Source organism: Brassica napus, chromosome C7 (genome assembly GCF_020379485.1).
Source record: "Brassica napus cultivar Da-Ae chromosome C7, Da-Ae, whole genome shotgun sequence".
Classification (NCBI taxonomy): Eukaryota; Viridiplantae; Streptophyta; class Magnoliopsida; order Brassicales; family Brassicaceae; genus Brassica; species Brassica napus.
This window is the reverse complement of record NC_063450.1, coordinates 1849019-1870808: the sequence shown is the minus strand read 5'-3', so window position 1 is coordinate 1870808 and position 21790 is coordinate 1849019. Positions and strand designations below refer to the sequence as shown.

The 21790-nt window shown below is 40.4% G+C and overlaps 1 non-coding gene across 1 annotated transcript; it reads right to left on the bottom strand.

The window, feature by feature from the left end:
• Positions 1 to 1062: 1062 nt before the first annotated feature.
• LOC125590933 lies at positions 1063 to 1168 on the bottom strand. Its single transcript, XR_007326931.1, has one exon. It is a non-coding gene; the product is annotated as a small nucleolar RNA R71 (small nucleolar RNA).
• Positions 1169 to 21790: the final 20622 nt, after the last annotated feature.

Here is a 21790-nt window from a genome sequence, read left to right as displayed (position 1 = left end):
TTTATTATTTACTCGCTTGTTACTATTGCTATTTCATTTAAACATTTGCAACCTTTAAAAATATTAAACACTAGATTTAATTGTTCCCTAGCTCCTTGTGGATTCGATCCCTAAGTACTACATCTGAACCTCTTTTGATGAGAGTAACACTCCTTAGGGTAATTTGAGTGGTATCAAATTTGGCGCCGTTGCCGGGGAGCTTTGATCGCCATTAGATTTAGTTTTATTGATTCTTATTCTTTTCTCTACCCCCTTTCTAATAATCTTTTTTTTGTCTTTTCAGGTGCATGCCCAGCGGTACCAGAAGCAACAAGGAGAAAGACTTGCTGTTCTCAGACGATCCTGCTCATTTGGAACGCACCATCCGTAGAGGTCAACGTTCCACATCGCTCGACGCAACAACTTCGTCGTCGATCGATACGCACAACCAACTGTCGACTGACACCAGACCATCATCGTCGATCAATCCCAATCGTTCGAAAATGATCGATACTATGCCGTGTACGTCGATCGATACCCTGTCGTAAAAAATGGTAAAACTTATTATTCTAACACAGGAAGAGAACGGAAACCTGTATGACCAGGCCGGTCATCTGCGTAATGCAACAGGTCAGAAAATAGATGCTCAGGGGACTGTAATCCTTGATGCTGATGCTACAGGAGCTGCTTAACCTGTAGATGAGGACGCTCGATCGAAACCACTGGCCGACTACAATCGCCCAGATGAGTACTATTCCAACAGATCAGCTATTCGACTTCCGGAGATCCAGAAGCAGAATTTCGAGCTGAAGCCTCAATACTACACTCTCTTGTCGCAGATACCTTACTCTGGGTTACCGCACGAGCATCCTATGGATCATCTGGAACGGTTCGAGGATCTAATCGCTGCTATTCGGATGGAAGGAGTCCCCCAAGATTACCTGCTGTGCAAGCTCTTCAGATACACGCTGAATAGAGAAGAGATGCACTGGCTTAGGCAGCAACCCACATGATCTTTAACATCCTGGACCGACATCAAGAATGCTTTCTTACGAAACTTCTTCGATGAGGCGCGCGCTGAAGAACTTCGGAACAAAATTTCCACATTCTCGCAGAAGGCTGGAGAGTCCTTCAAAGATGCGTGGATTAGATTTAGGTTCTTCCAGCGAGACTGTCCACACCACGGATTTAACGAAGTGCAGCTGCTAAGCACTTTCTTCCGAGGTCTCGCCTTACAGTATCAAATGGCTCTTGATACGGCGAGTGAAGGAAACTTCACTACTCGGAATCCGTTGGAAGCTGTGAGACTTATCGAAAACCTTGCTAACAGCAGCAGCACCAAAAACACTGACTCTGAACGGAAGAAGTCTGTAGCCTCTATCGGGAAGGAACAGATGGACGAAGTAAGAGCTAAGTTAGATGTGGTGCACGAGCTTCTTAGGAAGCAAGTCTGTTCAGCTGAAGGAGAAGTAGCAGATACGGAAGGAGAAGAAAATGTGAACTACATCGGAGGTACCGGATTCCAGAAATTTGGAAACCAGGGCGGAAACAGAAACTTCTTTGGAAATGGTCAAAGAAGTAACCAAAGTTCACAATTTCAAAAACCCTTCAACAACAGCAAAAGCTACTCGAACTCTTACTACCAAATCCACCACCCCAGACTCAGGAAAGCAAGATCGAAGAAATGCTTGATCGAGTACTGTTGGGACAACAACAAATCACCGTGGATTTCAACGGTAAAATAGACTCCGCCTACAACAATCTGAACACCAAAATCGAGACCTTAGGGACTCAGGCGAGAAAATTTGAAACCCAAGTAATTCAGACGGCCGAGACTATAAAGAGGCAAGAAGCTTTTGCTAGAGAGGCAAGAGCCGACACTGGGAAACACCAAGTAAATGCCATCATAGATGATGATTTCTGGCAAGTGGTGAGAAATGAAAAGCTTGAGGAAGGAGACTTCGAAATCGAAAGCTCCTTGAGTCTCGGCGGCTCTCAATGGTGTCGACCGATGTCGATGAACTCGCATCGATCGACAGACCATGATGAAGATCGATGGACGGATTACTCTAGTCATCGATCGACGTCGTCCGCTAAATCGACTGAATGCAATGCGGTTCGAATTCTAACTCATGAAGAATTCGCAGCTAAGCATCCTCACCCACCCTCCCCTTTCTATGATAAAATCGATCGATCGGTTGAGCCAACCATCGATCGACAGAGTGAGTCCGACGTCGATCGTCACAACACACCTCCCATCGATCGACAGGCACCTCTGACATACCGAGTGCGGTTACCCTCAATCGATAATGATTACATCAACGCACTCAGACCACCACCTAAACCATTAGCTAACCCACCCGAACCAAAACCCAACCCTTTAAATAGTTCACCAGAATCAGTTCAAGAAGAACAAGAAGCTGAAGGGAGAAGGTTAAGGAAAAGAAAGGAGAAGATTCCTAAAAACCTTAAGAGGGAAGCTAACGATAAGGAGATGGATGGTTTCACTAAAAGAGTCCTCAGAATCCCAATCGAAAAACCTTTTGATGAAGCTTACTTCACACACCGGTTGTGGATGTTCTTCAGAGAAACAAAGGTAACTGAGGAGGACATTAGGAGAATGTTTCATCAAGTCAGAGAGAAGATGAAACACATGATCACATTGACGAAGAAGAGTGATCCTGGGAAGTTTGCAATACCATGCGTAGTCAAGGGTGTTGAATTTCCCCATTCAATGTGTGACACAGGAGCATCAGTTAGTATCCTCCCTAGGATCATGGCAGACCAGCTTGGTTTGACCATCGAACCTTCAACGGAATCCTTCACCTTCGTGGATCTTTCCGAGAAACGATCAGGAGGAATCATAAGAGATCTGGAGGTACAGATTGGTAATGCCCTTGTCCCTGTAGATTTTCATGTCCTAGACATCGAGCTTAACAGGAACTCCTCACTTCTGCTTGGAAGATCTTTCCTAGCTACAGTAGGAGCTGTATGTGACATGAACAAAAACAAATTGTGTCTAACGCTCATAGACCCAAACATCCACTATGACCCCATCCGACCTAAGAGAAAGGTCATTAATTCTGTGGATTACGGGAAAAACTTGGCTTCATTGGCGCATGCCATTGTGGAGCAGAGTATGAATTGGAGTACGAAACAGAGTACTCAGAATCGATCGACACCCCAACCTTTCCATCGATCGATTCCAATGTGTCAACGGTGACCGATGACCGCAACAACACGTCACTCGACGTAAAGCACCCAGTTGACCATTTCGCTTCATCTAATTATTGTTACCAACACTTTGCCTTCCAACCTCCAAGCAAGAGAGGACATGATGATTATTCCATAGACAGTTCGGCAGACAGTGGTTTCCATGAAAGTTTTGCAGTTGACACTGTAATTACTTCACCTAATGAGGAACATACAGAGGAATACGATGAGGATTATTGGAAGGAACGTGCAATAGAAATGTCTTTGCAGGATGAATGACTTGAAACACATAAGTTCACAAACACGTTTCCAACATCGTTCGACGCTGTGCACTCCACATCGGTCGATACCCACCCTCGCCCAGCAAAACAACCGCTCACATCGATCGACACTCACACATGAACATTGTTCGATATTCGCGCCGCAGCGAAAATTCAGGAGCAGGAGAATATTCCCTCCCCAACTAGGTTTATAGATACCTATATAAATCATTTTGCACCCCCGAAACCACCTCCACACACCAGAGCAGACACACAAGCAAAAAAGATGAACACTCTTCCATCTACATCAACAGAAAAATCCATGAAGAGCAATCATCTTAAGAGCACAAGTTCTGCAGAAATTACTCTGCCATCGATCGATGCAACTGTATCTACATCGATCGATACTACTCTAAACCCTAATCTTTCTATATCTAAATTGAATGATTATGCAAACATTGATTACGGTTTTCTAACACCTGATGAATTTGGTATTTTCAGGGACCCAGATGGCAACGCACGTGCAATAGATGGAAGGATCTTACAAGTGTCCAGAGAGGACATAGCAGACATCCTTCAAGTAGCCAATGGACCTGACAACCTATTCTCACAGCAACGTGGCACTCCAGACGTCATTCAAACAGATCCTAACAACCACGTAGGAGTCGCCACAACAGAAATCAATCCAGATCTATCACGCCAACCAAAAGGGCAAGCATCGATCGACGGTACAACGGAGACATCGATCGACAGGGTAACACCAACGTCGATCGATAGAGATGACCCGGCGTCGATCGACAGACGGTATGAATTTGGGAACCGCGCTTTTGACATGTACAGAGCCAGAAAGTTCACTTGGGAACAAAGGGACGAGTATGGAGTCTACAGAGATGAGTGTGGACACGCACGAGGCGTAGCTGGTGAGATGATACATCTCACAAAGGACGACATCAGGAAATTACTGGAAAGAGCATCTCTTTTTGAAGAGAGCCACATCTGTCTTCCAGAACATGCCACTTCCTTCACACTCACAAGACTGGCACCAGAACTCTACACCAAAGATGAAATCAATGAGATGGTGTTTGGTATTTGTGGAGATCAGGAGAAACTGGGAGAGGAGCTCAAATTACTGGTAGAAGATACACATCAGCCTTTGGATAGAGGCTACAATGAGCTTTTCAGAAGTATGGCAGAAATGAGAACAGAAATTGAGAGTTTACGTCAGCAACTTGAGAAGGAAGCTACGACCTCAGCATCGATCGACGCACCACATGCAACATCGATCGACATCAGTCTTCCTACAGCCCAGATCCCTGCAGAACCGCAATGTTCAACACAACACAGGGATGAATGGGAATTCTCATACATCGACACGATAATAAACGACGTTTACTGCCCTCTCAACAACAACGTGGACTGGCTAAGCACTAAAATCGAGCTACTACAGCAAGATCTGGACACCATTCACAAGAAGGACCAACAACCAGCCACATCGATCGACATGTGTACCTTCACATCGCTCGACGCTAGAGTCTCAGCCATGAATGAGAGGCTGAGAACTTACGAGGACATGCATGACCGCTTTATATCACCAGTCATGATAGATTTAAACAAATTGTCTAGTCAATTACTTCATACCCAAATGGATATTGATAACATTACTAATCAAAATTTTTTGCAGGAAAAATCAGCATCGATCGACAGGCTACGAGGGCCTTGGATCGATGGCAAGAAACCTGTGGAGTTACTTCCTTACACAGCAGCAGAGGTTGACAAGATCACATCCAAGATCTACACTGCTCTAGACACCATGGAGGAACGACTTGTCAAACGCTGCCATTCAGAGGCAACTCGCAGCTCAACACCAGATATCAGCATCGATCGACAGGACACGAGCGAAATCGATCGATGGCAACTCGCCGAGATCGACCAACGAACACATAATCGCATCGATCGACGCCGAGTCTACACCAATCGGCGAGCAACTGATACACAAGACGATAGAGTCAATGCAAAAGGAACTGACAGAACTTTCAGCATACGCCTATGACAACATAGGGTGGCACCAGGTCAGCATTGACAACGTTCAAGAAAGGCTACAGAACTTCTCCAATGTACTTGAGAAGATGGATGACAAATGGACAAGAAATGATGAGGCCACAAGAAGTTTCATTGCATCTTGGTCCAGAATGTGCAGACATGACGTGGATGCTTGTTTTCCAACAAGAAGCTGTTTCTCCACCCAATAGCCGATCACTACCACAGTCAAGCTAAATGACAATAACCAAGCGCTGAGTGGGAGGCAACCCACTATTAGGTATTTTATTTTGGTTTTATTAGCTAGCATTTTTTTTACTTTCGTTTTATTTCTTTCAGATTTAGGAGACCCAAGTAGGAGGACCTGAATATCGACCGACGACGAGACGTCAACATCGCTCGACATAGACAACCACACGACGATCGGTGTAACACTTACACATCGATCGATTTCTAATCCGGTCAGATGTATCTTCCTTACTTGTTACATTTCGTACATCATGAACTATTTCATCATAACTCCGGCTGAGTTACACTGGGACAGTGTAATTTAAGTCTGGGGGGAGATTTAGTGATATAATTTATTTTATTCTTATATAAAAAGGAATTTTAATAAATTATGCTTAGCTATTGAAAATAAGGACTATAATCTTATATTGATTTAAACTTGAATATCTAACCAATCTTTAGCACCATTTTAGATATACTGATTGCAGATAGCACTAAAGATGCTAAAGCAGATCAACCTATCAACTACACACTTGCCTTGAACCGTATGAAGTAACCAAAGCTGATTTCCAACACTAAACCTGACATAACCGCTTGTCTTGGGGCTTGGTATACATGGGATCGGATTCTTCAGACATGTTTGGAAGGTAACGCCTGGTGTAGATTATTTATCACATTTTCTCTCTCTAAATTTCGACGCTAGATTAGTTAGTGAGTTCTATTTAAAAAAAAAATAAGAATAAAAAATAAATAAATAAATAAGATATATTGTTTAATTAGGATGAGTCTGAACAGGACTTGGTGGCTAAAACCATTAAGGCTTGATTCATAAAGACTCCAATAAAAGAGTTCGAAACAGGACTTGGAGGCGGCAATCTTCAAGGCTTGCTTTCGCAAAGAACTCTTGGATATAGGTCAAAAAGAAGTGAACAGAACTTGGTGGCAGCCACCATTAAGTTTTGATTCATGGAAGCCTGTCCAATCTTGGTCACTGATCCTGCAATGGAAGCAGACTTTCACTCAAGAGAGAAAATTAGAGAGAGAGAAACTAGGAACTAACTTTTACCTGCAGCTCCAGATACCTGTCTGAAATCCTTGCATCATGTGATCGATACTCCCAAGGTAAAGCATTCACTTTATATTTATGCTAAGCAATGAAATCAGTAGAGGGGATGTCAGACGTGAATTGATGAGTTGTGTTATGTTAGAAATGGTTGCTAAGCTAGGATATTGCATAGTGTGCTTTTGTGATTATGACTTTTTAAATATGGTTGCAAAATTGTTGAGGAAAGATTTCTAGGCTTTAAAATCTTAAGTCCCTAATATTTTCAAACCTCTTTAAGAGAGACTGCTTGTATGTTTTACTTGAGGACAAGCAAAAGGGTAAGTCTGGGGGACTTGATATACCTTGGATTTGACCCGTTTTCATCCATGGTATATAGGTGTTTTACTATATATATATATATCTATGTTTTTTACTCTTCTAGGTATGTTTTCAGGTTCAGGTGCATTTCGGAGTAAAGCTATGACTTTGGAGCATTTTGGAGTTTAAGGGACATTTCACCCGAGCTAGAGAGGGCTAGAACCCTGACGAGTTTTTAACCTAGTAGATTATATACTGCCTAAGTGTTTTGACGGCAGGAGAGCTTTTTAGACCTAGTTTTGTTACAAGTTTTATTTTGAGAGAGAGAGAAGAGAGTTTTGGAGAGAAGATCACTTGTGATTGGAACTCCTTGTTTTCATTTCTTTTCATCTATACTATGAGTTTCTATTTCTTTATTGTTATGAATTGCTTTGCTATGTCTGAGTAGTTCAATTATTAGATCCAGGGTTCAGATAGGTTTGTGGAATTAGCCCCAAACTATAGATCTGCCTTGTTGTGATATTCATGATAGATTTGTATTCATTGCTTGTTTTAGCCTTGCTAACTAGAACTTGATCATAGGATTGCATACTGAAGCACCCTTGTTATCCCATCCTAACATCTATCTATCATATTAGGACTGCTAGAGAGGGCTAACCGCCAATTTAGTATCTTAGTAGGGCATATCATACTCGCGCATAGGCCTGGCTAGAACCCGTCGATCGATGTTCTCAACTGACTATCGATCGACGTTGGCAAAGGTGTATCGGTCGACGTTTTAATAGACCATCGATCAACACTCTCTCGTTGTCGACATACTAACCGTTGAGACACGAGATCTAGTATGTTAACCAGTGAAACATGTGACAGCTGATCACTGAGTTAAGCGATTGAGCTCTAATATATCATGCATGCAACAGTTAGGCATCTATAGGTATTATAATCTCCAACACCTGAATAGTGACCCTGCATCTAATATCATTTCCAACCAAGTTACATTTATTACTTACTCGCTTGTTACTATTGCAATTTCATTTAAACATTTGCAACCTTTAGAATTAATAAACACTAGATTTAATTGTTCCCTAGCTCCTTGTGGATTCGATCCCTAAGTACTACATCTGAACCTCTTTTGATGAGAGTAACACTCCTTAGCATAATTTGAGTGGTATCATCCATCCACTGAATGATGGAATCAGTTGGTTAACTACTTGCATGGAGGAGATGAAGCAAGACATAGCCAGAATTCAGCAATCGACCGAAGCTTCTCGCCAGACATCGATCGACAGAGGTCAACATTCACCGATCGATTGTCGCCAACCAACATCGATCGACCCATGCTTACCGGCATTGATCGACATCAGTCCACCACACTCACATCCGATGCAGCCGCCACACAACTTTCACACCAAAGAAGAGATAGATCAGTTGGTAGAGGAAATTTATAGAGCTTTGGAAACTACAAAAGAGATGCTTGATGGGAGATGTGATTGACATCTATTTCCCAATGGATCTTAGCATCACTGCTTTGACTTCCAAGATTGAAGCTATGCAAGGGGAATTAGTGGAGATACAAAGATACATTGCCCGTCAACCAGAAGCATCCGCATCGATCGACAGACTCAACAAATCATCGACCGACATTCATCATCAAACATCAGTCGACGACGCTAAAAACCTGGGCCGATTAGTACGAAAGATGAAATCAGACATGTCTGACACAAATCACCATGGAGAGGAGACCTCAGCTGACACTTACGCCACACTTAGAAGACATTAGTTCAACATTGAGAGTCTTGAAGAGATATTCCAGAAAATGGAAAACACAACTGCAACAATGAAGGAAAAATGGCGCAAAGGAGATGAAGCAATGAGAGACTTCACTGGTACATGGTTCAACAAGCGCAAAGAAGAGATGGACACTTATTTTTCAGCAAGTTCCAATTTCCAACACTACTAGCCCAATCACCTCCAAAGTTAAGCTATATGACTATAACAAAGCGCTGAGTGGGATGTAACCCACTATTAGGTAATATTTATCTAGTTTTTATTGATATACTATTTATGTTGGTTTTTTATTATTGCAGGTTATAAAAAAAGATCCGAGAAGACGATTGCCGTGAGTATCGACCGATGAGACGCTGTCGACATCGATCGATATTGCCAAACCCTACATCGGTCGACATCCATTCCGGTCTGGTGTATCATTCTAACTTTTTAAATTGAATCCATATGGTGGCTACAACCATTAAGGCTTGCTTCATAAGGATTCCAACAAAAACAAATTTGAACGGAACTTGGTGGCGGCAATCTTCAAGGCTCGATTCATATGAATTCTTGGATATAAGTCAAAAAGAAGTGAATAGGACTTGGTGGCAACCACCATTAAGTCTTGATTCATAGAAGCCTGTCCAATCTAAGTCAATAATCTTGCAAATAAAAGCAGATTTTGACTAAAGGAGAAAATTAGTAGAGAGAGAGGATAGGAAGTAATGTTTACCTGCAGGTCCAGATACTTGTCTGAAAATCCTTGCACCCTGTGATCGATACCCCCAAGGTAAAGCCTGCACTTTTATTTATGCTAAGAAATGAAGTTGGTAGAGGGGAATGTTAGATAAAATTTGCTAAGTTGTTGGCTAGATGAATTTGGTTGCTAAGCTAGGATATGGTATGATGTGTTTTTGTGATTAGGACTGTTTAGATGTGGATGCGATATTGTAGAGGCTAAAGATTCTAAGTTTTAAATCATGCAAGTCTCTGCTGTTTTCAAACCTTTTTCAGAGAGACTGCATATTTGTTTTGCTTGAGGACAAGCAAAAGGGTAAGTCTGGGGGAGTTGATAGACCATGGATTTGACCTACTTTTACCCATGGTTTATAGGTGTTTTTATTATTAATTATTATATTATAGAGTCTATTTATTATATTTATAAGATCATGAGTGATTTGGAGATAAGTGATGATTTTGGAGCATTTTGGAGATATTTGGAGCAAGCAGCCGAGATGACCATCGAGTTCGACAACCGGTCGATTTTGAAGAGAAGTAATTGATCGATGTTAACATCGTGATGTCGATCGATACCGAAGCGCGCAGAAAGCCCGTTTGGTCACAACCGACTTGAAGCCCAAGTCTTCACCATTTTACAAAATTACCCCTGACGAAAACCTAACTATATAAGCTTTACAACCATGTTAGTGGCAAAGTGTGCTTTATTATTTATCTGGTTTTACAGCAAAGGTTTTCTAGGATTTTGATAGATTGGAGAGAAGATCCAAAGTTATATTTGTGATTGGAACTCCATTGATATCTATTTTATTATTCTAATGTAGTTTTTACACCTAATTGCTGCCATGAATTGCTTAGCCATGTCTGAGTAGTTCCTTTGTTAGATTTTAGGTTTAAATAGTTTAGGAAGGATTAGCCCTAACTTTAGATTGCTGAGTTGTGATAATCTTTAGGATTGTTATTTGATGCATGTATCTATATTAGCTACCTAGACCATGTAATAACCCTCACGAGCAGATATAATTTTGGTCGAGAAAATTCTTTAAGATCAGTTTGAAGATTGATCGATCAGAATTTAAATAAAAATCAACACGGTGAATTAATCTCTCGACGTGGTTGTCTTTCGGTCAAAGGACCATTTCTTGATGGTTCTGGTCGATTGTTAATTATTATTGTCGATTTTTATTCATGATGGGAAAGTTTATTCAGAGCAGGACGAGATTCGAAGGATGAAAAATATTTACTCTAAACAATCCGAAAAATTTCGACAAAACTCTTAAAATTATTTCTGAACAGTCACATGCCTTGCACCTTCTAGCCTATTTGCCTCCTCAGTAATTTGGTCACATGTCATGCACCTACTTGCTTACCTGCTTGCTCATTAGAAGTCACATGCTGGTCAAAAGCTGTTTGCTTCAGCTGCTTGTATCTTTCTTCATGGAAGGGAAATGTTCAGCTGCTTGTGCTGCTTGGTGTGCTGAAGCATGTCACCAGCTGTCTAACCTCAGGTTTGTCTTTTACGGGAGCAAACCCTCATCTGAAACAACTACTTATGATATAAAATACCCTCTTCTCTCCTCTGGACGTCCTGTTACTGCAAGAAAAACCAGAGAAAAATTCAGAGAGAAAGAGAGAAAGAAGAGAGAAAAATCTGTGAGAAAAACTAGTTGAAAAATTCAGAAAAAAATTCAGAGAAGAGAATTGACCATGGACGAACCTTTCTCACCATCATGTGACTTTAATCAGTGTGTTCTGGTATGGTTAAGAGCTGAAGGTTTGGTGTCCAAGACTTTAGAATCACCCAAGTTCTTTAGCCTTGGATTTTATCGGTAAGAACATATGGGTTTGATGAGATCAGTTTTGCTTGAGCTTCAGTTCTTGTTAGGTAACCAAAAGAATTTGGTCAGTTTCTGATCTTGAACCTATCATGGGTATCTTGTCCAGATCAGGTTAGATGTGTGTTCAGCTTGAAGTTTATATCAACCAAGTTCATCTTAAAGCTTGAGGAAATCGGTAAGCCATAGGTACTAGTTCAGAGATGTTTTGTTTGGAACAAGTGGACTGATTTGTTAAGATTCCTGTCCAGATTAGTTTTTAAACCTGTATGTGGATTGATCTTGGTTCAGTTATGTCTCTTCAATATTTTTTTTAAAGGCTTAGCTGAACTGAATTATCCTTCAACCAAACTGAACTGCTTTGAACTAAGCTTAGTAGAGTTTCTGTTGGAATCAACCTGACTGATCTTGTATCCACACATTCTGAATCAGGAGTGAAATGGAGTGTTATTTGTTGAGCTTGAGTCTAGTCTTTCCTACCCAATCTCATGGAATCAATGGTGAGTCTAGATAGATGATTGATGAGTAGTGAATGAATATTTCTTGATTGAACGTACTGATTGTAGATGATTGATAGGCTTTGTCTCTTGATCAATATTGAATTGGTAAGGTGTTTACTTAGTGTAAACACTTATTAAATATTTATGAGCGATCATAGAGGTTTATTCCAAACCTTAGTACTTGTTCTCAAGTACTAATACATATGTATAGTATTAAATATAATTAAGTATGGAAGTATTAATCATGTGAAGTCTTATTATAAACATGTCTTCCAAAATATTCCCGTATGAATGATGATTACCGTGAATTGGTCCTGTGATATGGAACAAGGTCACGAAGACACGATGATGGGGTCTGATACCACTCAAATTACCCTAAGGAGTGTTACTCTCATCAAAAGAGGTTCAGATGTAGTACTTAGGGATCGAATCCACAAGGAGCTAGGGAACAATTAAATGTAGTGCTTATTAATTCTAAGAGTTGTAAATGTTTAAGTGAAATAGCAATAGTAACAAGTGAAGTAAATAGTAAATGTAACTTGGTTGGAAATGATATTAGATGCAGGACCACTATTCAGGTGTTGGAGATTATAGTACCTATAGATGCCTATTTGTTGCATGCATGATATGTTAGGACTCAACCGCTTAACTCAGTGATCAGCTGTCGCATGTTTCACTGGTTAACAGGCTAGATCTCATGTCTCAACGGTTAGTATGTTGACAACGAAAGAGTGTCGATCGATGGTCCTATTGGGATGTCGACTGATACACCTTTGCTTACGTCGACCGATAGTCAGTTGAGGACATCGATCGACGGGTTTTAGCCAGGCATATGCGCGAGTATGATATGCCCTATTAAGTTACTAAATTGGCGGTTAGCCCTCTCTAGCAGTCCTAATATGAAAGATAGATGTCAGGATGGGATAACAAGGGTGCTTGAGTATGCAATCCTATGATCAAGTTCTAGTTAGCAAGGCTTAAACAAGCAATGAATACAAATCTATCATGAATATAAGAACAAGGCAGATCTATAGTTTGGGGCTAATCCCACAAACCTATCTGAACCTTGGATCTAATAAGTGAACTAATGAAGAAATAGAAATTCATAGTATAGATGAAAAGAAATGGAAACAAGGAGTTCCAATCACAAGTGATCTTTTCTCCAAAACTCTCTATCCTCTCTCAAAGTAAAACTGTAACCAAAAAGCTCTCTGCCGTCAAAACACTTGGGCAGTATATAATCTACTAGGTTAAAAACTCGTCAGGGCATTTTCAGAATTTGGCTTGGCCTTGGGTTTTAAGTCCGCTGGATCCAAAATGTCGCGTGTCCAATGTCTCGACATCGATCGATAGTACTTGTGTACATCGATCGATATTAATCTTCATCTGTCGAGGCATCTCTTGGTATCGATCGACATCACTGGATGCGCATCGATCGATTGTTCTTCCTCTCGTCGACTTCTACATGGCCAGCTCGGGTGAAATGTCCTTTAAGCTCCAAAATGCTCCAAAGTCATAGCTTTACTCCGAAATGCACCTGAACCTGAAAACATACCTAGAAGAGTAGAAAACATAGATATATATATAGTAAAACACTTATATACCATGGATGAAAATGGGTCAAATCCAAGGTATATCAGGGTCGCACCCTGGAGGCCGTGTAACTGCGTGCAGCATTAGATGTTTAATTTTTGAATATCTGATGGCGATGATGGTGATGCTAACTCGCTAGACTCGTTTAGTCTTTGTGGTTTCTCGGGTCTGGTATATATATATATATAAATATGATTATATGAATGATATGAAAGACGGGAATAGGAAGTGAGGTATATGATTAGATTCACAATGATGGATGGATAGTCCTTATATATAAATATCAAGATATGAAATATATTTCCACTGCATACAAATAAAGTTGATTGCTTGAGATATTATTAATATATGTTGGGGTGCGGGACTAGGCTCACTGAGTAAACTAGTTACTCATGACTCATTTGTGATGCAGGTAACCAGTAGACGGGAGACCTTACTCTAGGACGGGAAGGAACATCATTAGCCAGCGGTAGTTTTATTATCCTTGCAAAGGCGTTTTGATATTTCTTATTTATAAGCTTAATTGACCGAAAACCTCGAGGTTAATTTATAACAAATTTTGTAAGAAGATTTTGAATGATATATAAATAATGTTTTTTTTAAGTACGGGTTCCATATGATATTAGTCCTTGTCCGGACGAACTAACTATCAGGTATTGCTTTCTCGGGGTGAAAAGCCTAGAGTGGTATCCGATAGGAGCGTTGGTGTTCTTTGATTGTTGGTCTAAGGCGATCGGAAGTATTCTGAGAACTCAGATCGACCATCGAGGAACATCGACCGTGTCATTTCCGGTCATCTACGATCGGGGGTGTCACAGACCCTGCCCTTGGATTCGATTGATAAAAGCGAGAGCTTTAATCTCATTCTGAAAACATTCTAATAGAACTATGTTTCTTGCTACGAGCAAGGCGAGAGCTGATCTAGTGAGCTTAGTAAGCTATTATTCAACCTACGCATAAAGCTTGACTAGAGCGCGTCGATTAATATCACACTTGAATAATCGATCGGCGGGGCAAAAGGTGCATCGATCGATATCCCTATAGGATTATCGATCGACACTTTTTATTGATTAAAATATGATAGTTGAGATCAATAGATCTAGTTAATAGACGAGTCCAAACATTGTGAACGCTGATGGACTTGTTGATCAAGTAGTTGAGATTTACATTATCATGCAAGCAACTCATTAGGCATATGTAGGATTATAATCCCAATTTTCCTGATTAAAAACCCTAAGTCTAGCTATTTCCTTAATAAGCACCAAAACCTCAACCAGTCAATTAAGCAAATACTTTGCTTGATCTCTAAACTGCTATTTACAAACCATTGAAAAATCCAACTTAACAAATCAAATTAGATTTCTTAGGTTCCCTAGCTCCCTCTGAATTTGATCCCTAAGTACTACAACTCGACCTATTGTTTGAGAGAGTATAAATCACTCATTAGAGTAATTTGAGTGGTATCATTAATCGGGGTGACTGTGGCAGGGTCGATGTCTTTGTCCGGGTTTTTCTTTTCCGGTTGAGGGACAGCGTTGACTTCAGAATCAGGCTTAGCTTTGATGTCTGAGGCGTTTGCTTCAGCAGACGATGTCGAGTCGTCTTTCTTTGAAGCCTTTTACCGTTGCACTAGTTGTAATTTGTCTCAACTTATGCTCTACGAGAAAGCAAAGTCGCGACTGTTTCTGACAATCCCTGATGGCTGCAAGCCTACTCTGTGTTAGGGAAAAAATACCCCGGTATCATTTACTCCAGCCTCCAGGTAGGACCCAGACCCCCGGGTCCCCGGTACAGGAACGCTCCACTAGATAATAAGTAAGGGTCCCGGGGGATCTGGGCCCAGGACCTGGAGCGTTCCTGTATTGGGGACCCGTGGGTCTGGGTCCTGCCTAGAGGCTGGAGGAAATGATACCGGGGTATTTTTCCCTAACATAGAGCAGGGTCGCAGCCATCTAGGGTTATAAGAAACAGTCGCGACTTTGTTTTCTCGCAGAGCATAAGTTGAGACAAATTACAACTACTGCAATGGTAAAATGCAAATGCACGAAGTTAGCTCAGCCTTCGGCCGAAAACACATTAAAGAAAGACGACTCGACATCGTCTGCTGAACTAAATGCCTCGGACATCGAAGCTCAGCCTTATTCCGAAGTCAACGCTGTCTGATACCACTCCAATTACCCTAAGGGGTGAATTACTCTCTCAAATAAGAGGTTCAGTTGCAGTACTTAGGAATCAAATCCACAAGGAGCTAGGGAACCTATTAAATCTAGTCAGGTTATTAATTCTAAGTGTTTGTTTTTTATGGGTTTAAAAGTAAATAGCAATACTAATTGAGCAAGTCTATTGCTCGACTAACAAAATGATTGGGGGTGTAACTTTATTGGAATATATTAGATGCATGGTTTCTATTCAGGTGTTGGAGATTATAATCCTATAGATGCCTAACAGTTGCATGCATGATATATTAGAGCCCAACTCCTTAATCACATTGATCAGCGATGACAATGTTTCACTGGTTAACTAACTAGATCTTGGTTCTCAACTGTCGTCTTTTGATCACAAGAAAGTGTCGATCGATGATCTTATAGGGATATCGATCGATACACCTTTCACAATATCGATCGATTGTCAGATGATGATATCGATCAATAGGTTCTAGTTAAGCCCTAGGCGCAGGTTGATAATGCTCACTAGTCTCCTAGATCAGTGGTCAGCTCTCTTTAGCAGTCCTAGCATGACAGATTAGATTCAGGACAAGATGATGAAGGATGCTTGACACATGCAAATTCCTAGGTTCAATATTCTAGTTAGCAAGGCTAGAACAAGCATTAAGAACAATCAATCAATATCACAACTAAGCAATTCTATAGTTGGGGCAAATCCCTCTAACCTATTTGAACCCTGAATGTAACAAGTTAACTACTCAGACGTAGCTAAGCAATTCATGACACAAAATATAGATAAAAACTGCATAGAATAGAATAGATGAATCAATGGAGTTCCAATCACAAATCTCTCTATGATCTTTTCTCTTAAAACTCTCTTTCTCTCTCTCTCTCTCTCTCTCTCTTGCAGAAAGTAAGAATACAATGATGGTCAAAGCTCTACTTGCCTCCTAACACTTAGGCAAGTATATAACTATTAGGTTAAAAAATCGTCAGGTGTAATCTTGTAATTTGGTGAAGCGTTGGGTTTTAAGTCGGCTGGAACCAAGTCGCGTGTTCCGCGTCTCGACATTGATCGATGGTACATGATGTACATCAATCGATCATAATCTTCAATCGTCGAGGCTTTTCTTCTGTATCGGTCGACGACACTGGGTTTGCATCGATCGATTGCTTCTTCTGCATATCGACCTCTAATGGTCAGCTCGGATGAAATCTATTTTAAGCTCCTAAATGCTCCATAATCATCACTTTACTCCAAGATACTCCTGGACCTGAAAACATACCTAATAGGATAAAATATATAATATATAGATAGTAAAGCACTTATATACCATGGATGAAAATGGGTCAAATCCATTGTATATCAATTCCCCCAGACTTACCATTTTGCTTGTCCTCAAGCAAAACAAACAGGCAGTCTCTCTGAAAAAGGTTTAAAATAGCAGGGACTCAAAAATTTAAAACATAGAAATTACCAACTCTACAATATTGCAATCCACATTTAAAAAGTCCTAATCACAAAAGCACATTATGCAATATCGTAGCTTAGCAACCGAATTCAACTAGCAAACAACTCAGCAAATCATGTCTGACATTCCCCTCAACTAACCTCATTTCTTAGCATAAATATAAAAGTGCAGACTTTACCTTGAGAGTATCGATCACAGGATGCAAGGATTTTCAGACAAGTTTCTGGAACTGCAGGTAAAAGTTAGTTCCTAATTTCTCTCTCTCTAATTTCTCTCTTGAATCAAAATCTGCTTTTATTGCAAGATTAGTGACCAAGATTGGACAGACTTCCATGAATCAAGACTTAAAGGTGGTTGCCACCAACTCATGTTCACTTCTTTTTGACCTATATCCAAGAATTTTTTGTGAAGCGAGCCTTGAAGATTGCCGCCTCCAAGTCCCGTTCAAATTCTTTTTATTGGAATCTTTATGAATCAAGCCTTAATTGTTTTAGCCACCAAGTCCTGTTCAGATTCCTCCTAACTAAATCCTAAGTCCTAGTTAAATAATAAATTTCGCATTTTTTTGGATAAAAACTAACTACTTTAGGATCGAAATAGAGAGAGAAAAATTGATAAATGAAACTATACAAGGCGTTACCTTCCAGACTTGTCTGAAGAATCTAATCCCATGTATACCAAGCCCCAAGACAAGTAATTATGTCAGGTTTAGTGTTGGAGGTCAGGTTTAGTGTTGGAGGTCAGCTTTGGTTCCTTCAAACAATCAAGGCAAGTGTATATAGTTGACAGATTGATCCACTTTAGCATCTTTAGTACTATCTGCAATCAGTAAATCTAAAATGGTGCTAAAGAGTGGTTAGACATTCAAGTATAAATCAATAATACGATCATAGTCCCTTTCTCATAGCTAAGTATAACTTTATTAAAATCCTTTTAGTAAGAATCATAATAAATAATGTCAGTAAACCTCCCCCAGACTTAAATTACACTGTCCCAGTGTAACACTGTCGGAGTTATGGTGGAGATAAATCATAAATACTCAATGTAACAAGTTAGGAAGATAAACCTGGCCGGATTGGGAATCGATCGATGTGCATCGGTATGCATCGATCGTCGCAGGTGTCAGCATGTCGATCGATGTCGATGTCTCATCCACGGTCGATATGGTGATCATCATCCTACTTGGGTCTTGAAATAAATCTAAAAGAATAAAAACGAAAGTAAATACTAGTAACTAAGAAAACAAATTAAAATTACTTAATAGTGGATTGCCTCCCACTCAGTGCTTTGTTATAGTCATTTAGCTTGACTGTGGAGGTGTTTGGCTAGTTGGTGGAAAGACAACTACTTGTTGGGAAATAAGCATCCACCTAATATCTGCACATTCTGGACCAAGCTGCAATGAAACTTCTTGTGGCCTCATCATTTCTGGTCCATCTCTCATCCATCTTCTGTATTGCATTTGAGATGTTTTGTAGCCTCTCCTGAAGAGTTTCAATGCTGAACTGATGCCATCCTATCTTGGCGTAGGCGTATGCTGATAGCTCGTTCAGTTCCTCGTGCATTGACTCCATATTATTGTGTATCAGCTGCTCGTCATCTAATGTAGACGTGGTATCGATCGATGCGACCATATGTCTATCGATCGTTGCTGGTGCAGTACTGTCGATCGATTTGGAGCGTGCTCTATCGATCGATGCTGATATATGTTGTTGTGATACGAGTTGCCTCTGAATGGCGCTGACTTCCTTCTGTAGCCACTCTGCTTGGCTATCTAGTCCACCGAGTCTAACGTCGAATGGAAAGTAGATGTCATCACACTGCTTCTCAAGTCGTTCCTCCATGGTGTCTATAGCAGTGTAAAGCTTTGATGTGATCTGATCAACTTATGCTGCTGTGAGGGAAGGTGCTCTGTAGGTTTCTTGACGTCGAGCGATGTCCACCGGAACCTATCGAATGATGTTGAACTTTCTTCCTGAAAATCAGGTTGATCATTAAGCTTGCCAATATCCTTCTAGACTTTCGTCATCTGTGTAGACAAGTTGTCCAAGTATTGCATGATAGGTGAGGTGAAACGGTCGTGCATATCCTCATAAGTTTGTAACCTATCTTCCATGGCTGCGAACTTGCTGTCGATCGGTGCAGATATCGATCGATGTGGCTGGTTGTTGATCCTTCTTGCGGATGGTGGCTACATCTTGCTGTAGCAGATCAATTCTCATGTTTAACCAGTTCACGTTGTTGTTGAGGGGGTTGTATGTCGATGAACACTACAAAAAAAGTTGGATTCATAGCACAATACTATATCTCGTTTAACTGAACTGTTACTGTAGATGAGTTTGAAATTTTCGAACTCTATAACCGCATTAGATAAATGTTATGAAAAAGATTTAGTAAGTTGGAACTTAAAATCAGGTTTTCAGCCACACTTAGTAAAAATCACAAATGTTCATTCTCTCATCTCTCTTATCTCATTTGTATCTCTCTCAACCCTAAGAGAAAATGAGCTTGATTCTACATCTCCTAAACCTTAATTCGCTTCTCCCTCTAACTTTCACACATTTTCGATCAATCTAAAGGTAAAAATTAGTATTCAAAAAAGAATCACAAAAAATCCTCTTCAATCACCACAATCCTCTCTCTCGATTCACAAATAATCAACCAAGAGTCAAGCATCTCTCTCTGAACCATGATGAATGCTTCGAGCAACATACAGAGATGGCATAATCCCTATCATCATTCGCATCATCTTTCTCAGATCCACAGTCCGATTCAGATATCATCAACGAACTTCTTCATATCAACCTCCGAATCAGGCTTAATCCATCTCGACGACCCTGGAATCTCCAAATTCATCATCTCCTCTCACACTCCACGACCTTGCTTCATCGTCTTCTTCGAAGCCACTAAGATCCACAGAAAAACCGAGCTCCGTCTCAAAGAGTTTCGCCGCGACCTCATCTCCGCTTCTTTCCTCGAGTTCTCTCAGTCCCAATCTTTGCTACGTCCGATGCAAACTAACTCCTTGTCTGTGACACCCCGACCCAGCATAGCTGAAATGGTCGGCGATATCATGACACTTGTCTTCAGCCACAAGGCCTAAACAATGTGTCTTTAGGATCCAAGGACGTCTTTGACAAAAACCCACCAATATGAGCCGAACCTGAATTGAAAAGGGAAGGAGGGGTTAGCATTTCGACAAAAGCTAAGTTCAGTTAAACCCCGGGTTCAGTTAAAGAGGGGGAAGCCAGCGGGTTCTAAACATAAAAATCCCCGAAAGAAAAAGAAATTGGATGAACAAAGTAAGGTTCTAGAAGAACCTGATATTGAAAGATGTCTGAAAGAAGACATAAATGGAAAGGTTCCAGAAGAACCTGTTAATGAAAAATGCTGAAAGAAGGCAAAGATAAAGATGATTCAGATGACGAGAAGGGAACAAAAAAGTATGAGATTTCCATCAACTACGCCCGAGATGAAAAATTATGGATCAGAAATAAGATAAAAGATGTTGATGGAATGTTTTTCTTTTCTGTGTCCAAAGAGATCGATCATGAAAATGATGATCCCGATCCAAGTTCCATTTTGGAATGTCATAAAAGACATGATTGGGCGGAGTGGAAGAAGGTCATTCAAATTGAATTACTCTCCCTGCATAAAAGAAATGTCTTTGGACCTATAGTCATAACGCCTGGGAATATAAATCATGTTGGGTATAAGTGGGTATTCGTGAGAAAAGTAAATGAGAAAAAATGAAGTAACACGATATAAAGCCCGGTTAGTTTCCCAAGGTTTTTCTCAGAGACCGGGAATTGATTTTGAGGAAACGTATTCCTGGGTAATGGATGTAATTACGTTTAGATTTTTGATGAGCATAACGGCGTCTAAAAATCTTGAAATGCATCTCATGGACGTTGTGACTGCATATTTGTATGGATCGTTGGATAATGATATATAAATGAAACTCCTTGACGGATTGAAAATGCCAGGGGCATTGAAAGAAAAATCCAGGGAGATTTTTTCGGTCAAGTTACAGCGATCACTATACGGATTAAAGCAATCTGGACGCATGTTGTACAATCACTTAAGTGAATATCTTTTGAGTAAAGGATATGTGTAATGCGATATGTCCATACGTTTTTATAAAGAAATCGCCATCTGGTTTTGTGATCATTGCTGTATATGTAGATGACCTGAACATAATTGGAACTCAAAAGGAGGTTGATGATGCTCGAACTCATATGAAAGAGGAGTTCGAAATGAAAGATCTTGGCAAGACAAAATTTTGTCTTGGGCTCCAGATAGAGCATCTTCAAGAAGGGATATTTGTGCATCAATCAAACTATACGAAAAGGTTATTGAAACGCTTTCGTATGGACAAAGCGACTCCTTTGAGTATTCCAATGATTGGTAGATCTCTCAATATTGAGAGTGATCCTTTTAGGTCCTGCAAAGATAGCGAGAAGATATTAGGTCCAGAAGTGCCTTATATGAGCGCTATCAGTGGGCTGTTATATCTTGCAAACTGTACCATACCAGATATAGATTTTGCTACTAATCTACTGGCGAGATATAGTTCTGCTCCTACTCGCAGGCACTGGAACGGAATAAAGCACTTATTCCGTTACCTTCAAGGTACAATT